The sequence below is a fragment of the Sarcophilus harrisii genome, chromosome 3, assembly GCF_902635505.1.
Source record: "Sarcophilus harrisii chromosome 3, mSarHar1.11, whole genome shotgun sequence".
In the NCBI taxonomy this organism is placed as follows: domain Eukaryota; kingdom Metazoa; phylum Chordata; class Mammalia; order Dasyuromorphia; family Dasyuridae; genus Sarcophilus; species Sarcophilus harrisii.
The window spans coordinates 63,484,297-63,497,946 of NC_045428.1; the positions used below are offsets into that span (position 1 = coordinate 63,484,297).

At 39.7% G+C, this 13,650-nt stretch overlaps 1 protein-coding gene across 2 annotated transcripts in view; it reads right to left on the reverse strand.

Moving 5' to 3' along the window:
• TTLL4 (tubulin tyrosine ligase like 4) overlaps positions 1-12,723 on the reverse strand; it is a 34,264-nt gene extending 21,541 nt beyond the window's left edge. Inside the window, exon 1 of one of the 2 annotated variants that reach the window (XM_012546372.3) lies at positions 12,473-12,723. The gene's annotated coding sequence lies outside the window, so the exon portion shown is untranslated. Of the gene's footprint in view, positions 1-5,463; positions 5,612-12,472 lie in introns of those variants that run through there. The other variant, XM_031958047.1, reaches the window with a different exon arrangement.
• Positions 12,724-13,650: the final 927 nt, after the last annotated feature.

The window sequence follows — 13,650 nt, forward strand, 5'->3', positions numbered from 1 at the left end:
CACAATAATCAATAACAATAGTAATTTACTGTTTGACAAACCCAAAGGCGCCAGCTTCTGGATAAGAAATCACTATTTAACAAAAGCTGCTGGGAAACCTGGAAAATAGTATAGACCAACATCTTACCCTCTGTACCAAGATAAGGTCAAAACAGGTAAATGATTTAGACATAAAGGATGATAGTATAAGCAAATTAGAAGAGCAAGGAGTAGTTTACCCATTAGATTTTTAGAGAAGGATTACATTAAAACATTTTTTGAGGCAGTTGGGGTTAAGTGACTTGCCCAGAGTCACACAGCTAGGGCAGAAATGTTGAGTGTCTGAAATGGGATTTGAACTCAGGTCCTCCTGACTTCAGGTCACTGCTCTATCTACTGCACCATCTAGCTGCCCCTGATTACATTAAATTAAAAAGGGTTTGCACAAATAAAACGAATGCAACCAAAATTAGAAGGGAAAGAAGATCAAAGAAATCACAAAAGAGAGGAAAAGAATTCACATGTGCAAAAGTGTTTGTAGCAGTTCTTTTTGTGGTGACAAAAAATTGACAGAGGCCTCATTATTAAAATAGAGAGAGAACTGAGTCAAATCTATAAGAAAACAAATCATTCCCCAATTGATAAATGGTCAAAAAATATGAATAGGCAGTTTTCAGATGGAGAAATTTAAACTCTATTTAACTATAGTCATATGAAAAAATGCTCTAAATCGTTACAAATTAGAGAAATGCAAATTAAAACAACTCTGAGGTACTACTTCATACCTATCATATTAGCTAACATGATAGAAAAGAAAATTATAAATGTTGGAGAGGATGTGGGAAATTGGAACACTAATGCATTGTTGGTGTGAATTGATCCAGCTATTCTGGAGAGCAAATTGGAACTATGCCCAGAGCACTAAAAAATGGTGCATACTTTTTGATGCAACAAAACAACTACCAGCTCTGAATCCTGTCATAAAAAAGGGAAAAGGAATCTCATGTACAAAAATATGGATAACACCTCTTTTTTTGGTACAAAGAATTGGAAATTAAGGGAATGCCATCAATTAGGGAATGGCTGAACCAACTGTGGTACATGAATGTAATGGAATACACTTGTGCTACAAGAAATGATGAATAGGTAGATTTCAGAAAAACTTGGAGAGACTTAGATGAATTATTACTGAATGAAATGAGCAGAACTAGGAGAACATCATACATAGTGACAACAACTCTATGTGATGATCAACTTTGATAGACTTAGCTCTGCTCAGCAATATAATTCCTGAAGACTTATGATAGAAAATGCTATCCACATCCACAGAAAGAATTATAGTCTGACTGCAAATCAAAGCATACTATTTTCACTTTGTTTTTTATTTTCTTGGGTTTTTCTTTCCTTGTGGTCTTTCCCTTTTTTTCTGATTGATCTTTCATAACATCTCTAATATGGAAATGTTTAACACGTTTATAAACATACAGTATAGCCTATATTGGATTGCTTGCCATATTGAAGAGGGAAGAAAAATTTGGAACTCAAAATCCAACAAAAATCAGTGTTGAAAACTATCTTTACATGTAATTGTAAAAAAACAAAATGCTATTAAGTGCAAAAGAAATTATCTATCTACCCTTGTTCTAGATCTTTTTGCATGGGGAGAAGCTAAAGACCCTTTTTATTAATAATTGCTAGCCTTACCAATAAAGTAAATATGCTCAGAATTCTGTACTTCAGTTTACCTTGATTTTTTTATTGTAACAGCAATAAATGGAATACCAGAAAACTATATAACAATAACAATGCAAACACAAAATAAAAAATTAATAAGAAAAATTATAAAGAATAGTCATAGTTCCCCAAGAAAGATATGATACAATACCTCATTTCACTCCTTTGCAGAAGTGGGAAGAGGAGGTGTAACTCAAGGGTTTGGAATATTATACATAATATCTTGTTTGTTGTTGCTGTTGTTGTATTGATTAGGTTTGGGGGGATGAATTTTTTTTTCTTTCTTTTGTAAGTTCTTAGTTTTATAACACTTGGTTCTCTGGGAGGAAAAAGGGGGAAAGGAATATAGTTGGATATTTAGATGATATAAACAATCAACTTCGTAATTTTTTCTTAAAGATAAGTTTGATAATAAGGAAGGCAATTTGGAAACCAATGAGAAGTAAAAATAAAAATTAAGAAATAATGAGGGAGAGAGGGAAACCAAATGGTTGTCTCAGTGATAGATGAATTTTTCACCTCCTAAAAATTCAGAGTAAATAAACAGAAGGTACAGAAGGGCTCTGAATCTAAGCTTTGATACTTGATGAGCTATAGAAGGCAGGAAGAAATTCTAGTAGGAAATCATATAGTAAAAGTCTGTCTAACAAAGAATCCCCAACCTGTTTGTCCTATTCTTTTATCTCTTAAGAAGGTATAAGGTATGGAGGGATGGGAATAAATGTCACCTGCCTTCCTAGAACATGTCCAGGCACTAAGTAACAAACAGGTGATGTGAAAATATCTTAGCAACACCATCTGAGCGGCGACTTTAGAGCTATGGAAAGGGAAAATTATTGTATTCAATTCAGGACACTGCACACTTTTTTAAAAAAAGCTTTGATAAACTGAAGAGATGCTTCAAGGGAACATTCAAGGATGTTAGGAGGCCTTAACTTCATGTCCTATGAAGACCAGTTAACAGAAATGGAGCTGTTTAGCCTTAAGAAGAACACTTAGGGGGATCCTGGCAGCTGTGCTCCAGTCTCTGAAGAGTGCTTCAGTGGAAAGAGGATCAGACTTCTTTTTGGCCTCCCAGGGCAAAAATAAAGTGAGGCATGGAAGGTGCCAAGAAGTAAATTAAGGCTTGGTGTCATGAGAAGCTTCCTGGCCACTAGATTACCCAAAAAAGGACTAGCCTGCCTTGAGAGGTTTCAACAAATGCCAAACAAGCACTTGGTCAGCATGTTTACAGGAGAGATTTCTTCTTTAGGTATCAGCTGAACTATGTGGCTGCCAAGGGACCTTCTCATTCTAAAATTCCACAGTACTATGATATGAAGAGGTACATGTGCTCTACCAAGAAAGATACTAAGAAAGGATATTACATAGGCTCTACAAAATCTTAAGGGAAGAAGGTATTGTCAATCATCTCTATGAGAGATGACTCTTCCACCCTAGTTTCTTCCTTGCCCTCTGTTCTCAAGCCTATGGGTAGGAGACAGTTTTCTCCAGGCAAAGATTTCTGATAAGGATCTAAGTCTGTCAGGTCTACGCCACAAGAAGAAAGCTTTTCTCTTCATTTCACAGAGGGGTTAACTGAGGCCTGGCATCCAGATTCCAAACTGGACCCTCTCTTCCCCAGTTGACATTTGTCGTCAGTAGCATCTATCTGCATTCTGGTCTATTTCCTCTACCTCCAGAAGCTCCAAGTACCATTTCCTCTGAAAGCCATATCTCACCTCCTGAGCAAGTAAAGAGCCTAAAATTTAAGAAATGGAGGGGGAAAAAAAAAAAAAAAAAAAAAAAAAGAAATTTCAAAACTTAAATATTTTAAGAAATGAGTCCTTGGTATAAAATCACAAGTCTAAAGATAAGTTCCAGGAAATCTAGAAACAATACCCAATTACAAGTTAGTTTTTTAATGATTTCACAGCAGCTCTGACATCCCATTCCTTCTTTCTATTCAAGCATCCATCACTTTAAGTCAAGTTCTAATCACTTCTCACAGAGACTATTACAAAAGCCCTTAAGTGCTCATTCTACCTCAAGTCCATGCAGTTGCCAAATTTATTTTCCTAAGAGTACAGCTCCTACCACATTACTCCCCTGCTCAAAAAGCTCTCACGGTTCTTTATTGCTGATAGGATAAATTACAAGCTCTTCTGGCTTGTAATGTCCCTCCTAATCATGCTCTTCTCTGGGTAACTCAGAGCAAGTCACTTAAGCTTTCTCGAGTATCAATGTCATCAAATGTACAATATGTGTTTAGTCATATGAAAATTATTACTTATAAGTTATCCATTACATTTAAAATATTTGATTTACAAATGTTCATATAACTTTTCAGGAAGGTTTTGTATTTATTTTATAAGTTGCATTTCCCCAGCATAATTATGTAAGCTCCTGCAAGGCAGTAAAGGTCTCGTTTTTTTTATAATTCTGTATCACTAGAACTTGGCATACTGCTGATTCCTAGTACACATGAAATGACTTTCATACTTATAATTGTTAGCTGGAGCAATCCAAATGATTCATCATGGAATGAATACTCCTTCTATTCATACTTAGAACAGCCTTAATAGTATTTATTTTAGAAGATATTACCCAAATAGCATTTTTTTAACCCAACATGTTATCTTTAGAACCATCAACATGACAGACATCTTTCTTGAACCTTCCGTGAGCTAAAAGAAGGAAAATCCCCTATAAGGGGCAAAGGCCTAGAACATCTGGAGATGGGTCTTCCCACGACTCTCACAAAAAGTGAGAAGAGTTTAAGGGCACCATAAAAATGGACAGAGAGCCGGTCTGGAATCAGGATAACCTAAGGTGTGAGAGCCCTGGCCAAGTCATTTAACCAGTGCAAAGGCAAATCTCTAGGCCTATAAGTTAAAGAGAAGGTGGCCATTGGTAGAAGTTTTCTATACTGACAAAATCACATGTCTAGTATCTGTTCCTGATACCTCTTTGAATCAGGCTACACTGGTGGTCACCACCTCTTGTACCCCAAGCCTAAGAGTCATCCATTGGTGTGGTGAAGTAGCAGGCCAATTGCTAATTAAAGTCTTCTACCATCTTAGCTCCCACTGAATAAGTGATCAAAAAATCCAGTTCAGATAGTCAACTTTTCCCTCTTCATCCTCAATAATCATCCAGTCCATTAACCACAAATAAAGGAGAGATGCTGGAAAAGAGGCCCAATAAGGATTATACAATAAAATTTTTCCTAGCACTACAGATAAAATCCCTTATGAAGTCTATCCCCAATTATTTTGTTCTAATGTAACTTTGTTTTAAAATACATATATTTTTTGTTCCAGGGAATGGCTTTCTGGGGAGGAGAGGAAGGACATATATTTGGGAATGGAGATGATATAAAAACAAAACACAGCAAGTTAAAAAAAACCTCTTAAACACATTATCAGAAACCAAACTCTGTATTTACTACCAAGCCAACCCTCTCCCCTCTCCTCACTTGTGGGATCTAAGTTATTAAGGCAAGCTCTGATATTGTATGATCCCAGGCAAACATAGAGGATTCTGATTATACTTATACAATCTGCATCCTTGGGTAAGGTATTGTTTTTATAGGGTTTGTATCAGTAATTGGCATTCTGAAAGCTGAAGTACATATAAGGATTGAAAGGTAATTACTACTTAATATGAGGACCAAAGAAATAAATGGTCTTTTCTTGGGTAAGTTCTCTTTCTGCTTACAAAACATACAGTCCACAAATCCTTTGTGATACAGAGTGGCCAAAGACTTACATAGAATTCATTGTAACCAGATGAGTCAAATATTATTTCTATAGGCCAACAACTGGAAATAATTGTTACACTGATCTCTTTTCTTTAAAAAAAAAAAAAAAAAAGATAAGCCATGTGACCTGTGGGGGTTCGGTTCCCAGGCCAGAATATTATGTACAAGCAGCATCACAGAACCCAAGCACATTGAGTAACAATGTTTCTGTAGAACAGTGTATTCAAAGTTCCAACATGGAAGAAACTCACTCATTACAATTCCGGGAGAAAAGTTGGGACTATACACAGTGACAAAAGGTTCTTCTACTTCCTACAGCTATAGTAGGATGAGCTCTGAATAGAAGTTCTGACTGCTTCCAGATGGGTCACATAATATGAGAGTGATAAGGAGCTTAGGAAATTATTCCACTCCCTCTCTTTTCAGCCAAGGAAAAAGGCCCCGAGAGAGGATTCACTGCCAAGTAAAGGTTGCAACTAACAGAGATTAGGTTCTCAGCCACTCTTAAAATTCAGGGATTTTTACTTATAAAAGACCCAAGCCCATTAAATTCTCTAGATAAGAAGTCTGCAAATGTTTCAAATACTGCTGTAATAAGGTTTTAGGAAAAGTCCAGAAAAGATCCAAAGTAAGGGGCATAGTTCCGTAAGAAATGATGCCAACTGGCATGAGAGCACTGATATCCATACACCTTCAAATGCTACAAAGTTCAGCTTCTAATGGCCTTGATCTCGGTTAATTATCCCCAGTTTGTCCTGCAGAATTGTTTGCATGTTGTCTTTCCCATTAGACTGAGTTCCTTGAGAGCAGAGACTAGTTTTGTCTAGTGCTTAGAAAGGAAGAAAAAAAGAATTTATAAAGCTCCTACTATGTGCCAGGCACCAAGTATTTTACAAAGATGATCTCATTTGACCTTCACAATAATCCTAAGTGTAATTTTTATCTCCATTTTACAAGTAAGGAAACCAAGGCAGTCAATATTTTAGTCAACTGGGGATAGACTTCACACAAAATATAAATATTTAGACTTAGTAAGGAAACCAAGGCAGTGCCTAGCTTACACTGGCATTAAGCTGGCTGAGGACAAATCTGAACACAAAACTTCCAGATTCCAGGCCCAGCACTCTTATCTCCTAATATCACCAAACTACCTGTATACTCAGCACAATATCTGACACATAGGAGGTCACTTACTAAATGATTACTGACTCACCTGGCTTAACTCAGCATCCTATCCTGACATTTCTTTAACTCAAGGAGAGTGCTGGTCATGATAGGAGCCACAGATTTAATAGCAACTGAACATTTTCTCTGGAATACAAAGGGAATCCTGGGAAACTTTTAGCCTTTCTGGCTACTCTATAACCAGAGCAATGGTAGAAGGGAACATAATCTTTCTTAATCCTTTTTCTTTCTTTTCTTTCTTTTTTTTTTTTTTTTAAATAAAGCTTTTTATTTTCAAAACACATGCACAGTTTTCAATAGTCACTCTTGCAAAACCTTGTGCTGTAATTTTTTTCTCCCTCTCTTTCCCCCCACTCCCTCTCCAGATGGCAAGTAATCTATGTTAAGTGTAATTCTTCTTTACATATTTGTGTGTGTGTGTGTGTGTATACATATATTATTTTTTGCTGAGGCAACTGGGATTAAGTGACTTGTCCAGAGTCACACAGCCAGGAAGTATTAAGTGTCTGAGGCTGGATTTGAACTCAGGTCCTCCTGACTTCAGGGCAGGTCCTTCAGGGCCACTAAATCACCTTGACTCTTCCTCCTACTTTTCACCTGTACCTGTATCTCCATTGGCCCAGGAGTGAGAACAAGAGTTGAAACCAAAGAGAAGGAAGCTCAGGGGCCTTTGAAGGTTACAATGAGTTTTGGAACTTGAAATGAAAGGTACAAAATGGATCAAAAACACTATACAACATTGTCACTCAACTAATGCTAAGGCTTTTGGAAGTCAAGTACCCCACGGAGCATCTATAGTTTTGGCCTTTATGAAGAATCAATCTAAGGCTAGCCTATAGGATTACACTCTATGATTAAATGCTAAAGCATCTGCCAGTTCCTGAACATAGTCAATAAGCCAAGAAATCCATCTGAAAAGACATGGGAAAAATCATGGATGAAAAAAAGAGAAGAAAAGTTATATGATCTAAAGAAAAGAATAATACAATGTGAACAAAATTGTTAATTTCAACTTTGAATGACCTGAACTCTGTCTGACCAATATGATAACCAATCAAAATTCCGAAAGTCTGATCACAGTAAACAAATAAGTTGCTTATACAAAATCCATGGTTTCATATACAAACCTCTTTTTCCAAATTTTCTTTATCAAAATATTCATGTTTGCTGATGGTTTTCTAGCTTATAATACAACTTTTTTAGAAGGTTGAGGTTTCAATACACTTGGCAAATTGGTAAAGTTGACAAAAAGCCAAAATAGTCAGTGTTAGAAGGGTAGTGATAAAACAAGCACATTGTAATCTGAGCTGTGAATTGGTCCAACAGTTTTGAAAATAAATTAGAAATTGTTTGTAGAAATCTTAAATGTCTTTGACCTAAAGATTCCACTGGTTGGCATATACTCCAAGAAGGTAAATAACAAAAAAGGCACTATATATACAAAATGTTTATAATTGCAAAAAACTGGAAACAAAGTAGATGGCCATCAATTGGGAGATTGCTAACCAAGTTGTGCTAGAATACATGAATGTAACAAAATTACAGTGCCATAAGGAAAAATGATAACCAATACAGAGAATTACTGGATGAAACATGAAGAATTATACAAAGTAAATAGAACCAGGGAGACAGTATACACAATGACACATGAGAGAACAATTGATCCAGAGTAAACTATCAGCTCTAATAAGTAGGCCTCAGGACTTTTAAAGACTATGACTAGGAAAAGATCTATATAGTTTGGCTAGCTAGTTTTAGGGACCCAAAGGGCTCTCTAGGAATCCAAAGATAGCTTACTCTCCTACTTTTAAGCAACTTTGGGGGTGTGAAAATTGACCTTATTAGGATACAGTTTCTCAAAGTAATCACCAAAGCAAATACAGAAACATTTGTTAAGACTTCACATAGGTGGCCAGTGAGGCAGGGACAGAAAAATTCAGAATACAAAGCCTAACAAAAATAAATGGTGAAAACTATCTTTATATGTATTTGGAAAAACAAAATACTGTCACAGGAATCCAAGGGAAGTCTTTGGATATTAAGGAATATTGACAAATAGGGACTGTGGGATGAAATTACAGCAGCATCATGTAAAATTGGCCAACTTGCTGCAGACTTTTGGTTGCCTATACTTCCAGAGATCCTTCTGCTACAGAATCCACTGTGGTCCTATGCAGCTTCAGGATACAAAGCAAAATTATTTTGCCCTGTCAGCCTAAGTGTCATGGGTAGGGGTTAAGCCTAGAAAGAAGGAAAATAGGGTATTCTCTAAAGCAGAGGCCTCCATACTTTTTTGATCACATGCCCTGGTTTCTAAAATGTTTTGAAGATGCAAATGTATATATTTACTTATATATTATAGATATGTACTACTATATATTATAAAACAAAAAATAAGACAATCTGAGAGGATAAGAAAAATATTTTTTTTAATTAAAAAAAAAAAATCTCCAGTCAATAAGGAGCCACTGTTGTTTACTGAGTAGAAGGGTGACATGGTCAGAGCAGAGCTTTTGGAAACTAATTTTAGGGAGGATTATGAGACAGACTTGAAGAAGGCTGCCCTTTGGGAGAATATGACAGTGATCCAGGTCAGAAGAGGAGGTGGTGGGCATGTCGTGCATAAGGGGAAGTTTTCCAGTGGCATCAGCACAGGTGCTCCTGGCAGTTCCACTATCAGTTAAGTTATGATTGTCCTGAAAGGCTGCCTCAAGTGAAGGAGGCACTACAGGGGAGTTAGAAGGGGGGAAGTGTTTAAGGTTAAAATGGGGGCAGTTAAGCTTAAGACAAGTGTCCTGAATGGCTTTGCTGGTAGAGTTACCCACTCCAAAGAAGTTGATCAGCTTGCCCCTCCATTCTGGAGAATGCTTTATCTTAAAGTCCTTCCTATTGCAACTCCTTTTGGAGTTTCCTGCGAATTTTAGATTCTTCCCCTTCATGAACTCTTCTGCTCCAACAAAGCATTCACCAAATTCAGCCCTCCATTTCTTACATTCATATCTTTATGCAAACTATGTCTCATACCTGGAACCTACTCTTTTCATCTCATCTCCACTCTTAGAATCTTTTCAAAGATCCACTTATCCCACCTCCAAAAGAAACATTTTCGGATACTTTAACTATTAATTCTCCCTCCTCCAAGCGTCTATATCCCCTCAGCAGAATGTAGCCTCTTGAGGGCAGGGGCCCAATATAGAGCAAGACTGCTCAACAACTCAAGACAAGAATCCATCAGTTTCCTTACACAAACCAGTCTCCAGAGGCCAGGTACAGTCTAACTGGGACATATTCTTTCTTTCTTCTTTTTTCTTTTCCTTTTTTAACAAGTGAAGCCAGCATGCCTTTTCCCTTTTTTTTTTTTTTTTTTAATTTTAAGTGTTTTAATTGATTGTACCACAAAAGAAAAAAAACCAAAGATTATCATGTCTTGTCTGTGAATTTGCAAGATACGCTTCCTAGAGTACCCAAATCTCTTTACTACATTACTGGAGAGTGTGGCTCTTAGGTTCCAAAGTTTCCTTTCCCTTCTATCTAGGTATTTTCCTAGGTCATCAAGGGAAATCTAGACACAAATACAAAAAAATGAAAAAATCTACAATCCACAAGGTCTTTGAAAAATGTTTAGTATTTATAGTCAAGGTAGAATTGTCTTACCTGAAGATGAGAGTCAAATGGAGTTTGAAAAGAGGAAAGAGGATAAGATCCTATTTTTATTTGAGAGATAATGCCCAGGGTTCTCCTTCACTCAGAAAGTACAAAAAGTAAAAAATAAATAAAAAATAAAATAAAAGCAGTGAGCTTCTACAAGCCCAAATAGGGAAGATGGGTCAGGAACATCAGGAGAAAATATACTATTACTGATTTTCAAATGAGTTATCAAGTCTAAAAAAAGGGAATAAACTGAGGTACCCACAGCTATAGAAGCTAAATCTCTCAATTACTGAAAAGGAAGCAAAGTTATTCTTAAAAAGTGAACTGCTTTCCTGATCCTAATCCTGAACTACCTCAGAAGTGAGATAACCTCCCTCAGCCTCATCTCTAACAGCTAGCCCAACAATTAAGTCGAATCTTGTGGATCCAATGGTGCCAAGAAGAGAAAGTAAAAACTTCAAAGCAAAGGAGGAAAACACCTTTTTTACTTAGCATCATGCTAATTAACCAAAACAGCAGGTTGTGAGGCAGGGAAATAATTACCAGAAACTTCCAGGAACAAGAGATGATTGTAAAAGTAAACTTGAGGTTTTGACCTTTGAGGGCATGACCCTAAGGGAAAGAAAAACCTAGGCCAACTTTCATCATTCCCCTTCAGCAAATAGAAGACCACTACACAAAGGTCACAGGCATGTCCATAACTTCTGAAAAGATAAGAAGTGGATAGAGCACCTGCCTCAGGAGGACCGGAGTTCAAATTTGACCTCAGACACTTAACACTTCCTCGATGTGTGTGACCCTGGGCAAATCACTCAACCCCAATTGCCTCAGGGGGAAAAAGCCCCAAAAATCCCCAAAGGAGGAAGAATGCTCCAAAACACTATCAAAATTCTCAAAAACACAAGGCTACCTGAAACCAGGTGAACAATCCCCAAAGAACCCCTATTCCAGCTGGCTAGAAAGGAACTAACTGAAAACCCCAATTTGCTAAGGTCCTAGAGTGACTTAAAAAAAAAAGAAAGTCAACCACACGATCTGCTTGAGTTACAGAGACAATCAGAAATAAGGCGATGCCCTCTTTTAGTCGCTTTTAGCCGTGAAGGATATCACCAACTTCTTTCTCACACAAGTGCTCTACATTACAAAGCTGTCTATCTATAGTACTTTACAGGGACTAAATAGAACCTAAGTGTCCCAGAAACCCGGTCTTGCAGCCTGACAAACTCCCGTACGTCTAACATGCCCTGCTTGCCCGATGCCCGAGAGCTGGCACCGTTACGTCGGTACCCATTCTAACGAAAATCGTGCCGAGCATTCAGAAGACCCAGGATCCAATTTGCCCGTGTGTCACGGACGAGCCATTTAACCCAACCAGATGAAGCGGCTGAACTAGATTTCTGAAGTTTATTTACGGCTTAAAAATAAAACACACGTTAAAAACCACCAACAACGAGAAAAACCAAAACCACGACGATAAACTGGCTTCTCAAACGCCGCCGACCCGCAAGCCAGTGCGGGTCAGCGAGCTCTGCCCCTGGAGGCGCAGAGTAGCAACGGGAGGGAGAAATTACGCCAGCCCGGCGGGAGCCGGAGTCCAAGGGGCCAGACGCGTTTTGTTCTTCCTCATCGGAACGAGCTTTGCGAGGAGCAAAGCGGCGGCGGTTTCCGTAAGCGGGGGCTCGGGGGGGGAAGTCCTCCCGCTTTTTTAGAGGGTTGGGGGGGGGGAGCGCTTTCCCCGCTTTACTTTTTCCCGAGAAGGGGGAGGGGAGGCCCCCGCCCCAACACTTCTCGTGGAATGTGGGCTCCGGGACTGTTGAGTGTGCTGGCACCACACGGAGCCGCGCAGGGGCAGCGGGGGGGGAGGGAGCTCAGACCAGGGGGTCCGGGGCCGCCAGAGGCTGGCCGAGGTGGGGGAGGGGGCGCCCCCGACCGAGCAGGCCGAGCGAGGGGGCAGGAGCGGCGAGGAGACCGCGGCCCGGGGCGGGGGGGGGGGCCCCGGGGGCGGACGCGGAGGGCGGGGCGGGGGGGGGGACGCGGCACACGGCACACGCCTCAGGGTCGGGACTGGCGGGAAAGGGAGCTGGGGGCCGAGAGTCCGGAGGGAAAGTGGCGGAAGTAGAGAGGGAGATGGAGAGCGTCCGTTCCCGAGGGAGCCCCCGCCGCAAGCCCCTCCTCACTCACCTTGCTGGCCCCCGCTACGTCCCGGCTTCGATGCCTGGCTCCGCGCTGCTCCTCCCTGGCCTGCCGGGCGGGCGGCCTCGGCGCCCCTAGCAACCACGCACCGCCACGCGACCCGCGCTCGCCGGCGCCGCCGGCCACGTCCCACGTGCGCGCCCCTGACAGACGAACGGGAAAACGAATGAAGCAGCACCAAGGCGGGGAAAGTTAAATAGGGAGAAGAGAAGAACTGGAGGAGGAAGGGAGGGGAAGGGGTGGGGGAGGGGAGGAGGGAGGGGAGAGGAGGAGAAAGTCCCCTCCCGATGGCCTGCGCGTGTGCGAGAGCATTCCATTGCTCCCGAGAGGCACTGGGACCGACTTTGGCGTGGTGCACTCTGGGAATGGTAGTCTTAACGATTCGACTACCGTGAATCTCTAATGTAGGACTTTCTTCTGAACCTTCCCCAAAGTCCGCCGTTATTGCAAGTGAGATCCAAGGAGCTTCCTTTCCCCTTTGATGAACAAATCAAATGCGTCAGAATATTATATAATTGTGTGTGTACTTTATTTATAATGTGCTATTTTCTTGATATTTGATTAGTTATGTTTATGACATGTTTGTTTTACTCTATTACATACCGTAATATGTAATGTATTTATTCTATATTATAAGATGACATAGAGCATCAGGTCTGGAATCAGGAAGGCTCATCTTCCCGAGTTTAGATCTAGCTTCAGACACAATTTGCCTCAGTTTTCTCATCTGTAAAAAACAATCTAGAGAAGGAAATAGCAAACCACTCCAATGGATTTGCAAAGAAAACCCCCAAAGGGACTACGAAGAGTCAGATGCTGTTAAAATACTATAATAATGTAATTATATATTGTATAATTATATAAATATATATGTTATGTGGCTATATTTTGTTGTTACACATTTTATTTGTATACATTATTTGCACATTGTACAAAGTATATTACAGATATGTATGCATACCCTGTGCATTATCTGTGTGTATAGTATAATAAGTGAGGTGCTTTGCAAAAACACAAAGTGTTACATAAATGTTACTGCTGGGCTTTTGATTATAGTTATGACAAAGCATGACATGCTGGATTCCAGGAACATTTGGGAGGTTCATCCTATGAACCAAAGTGTGGAAAGGCTTAGCCAATCCGCCTCTCCTTGCCTTCCTTGAACC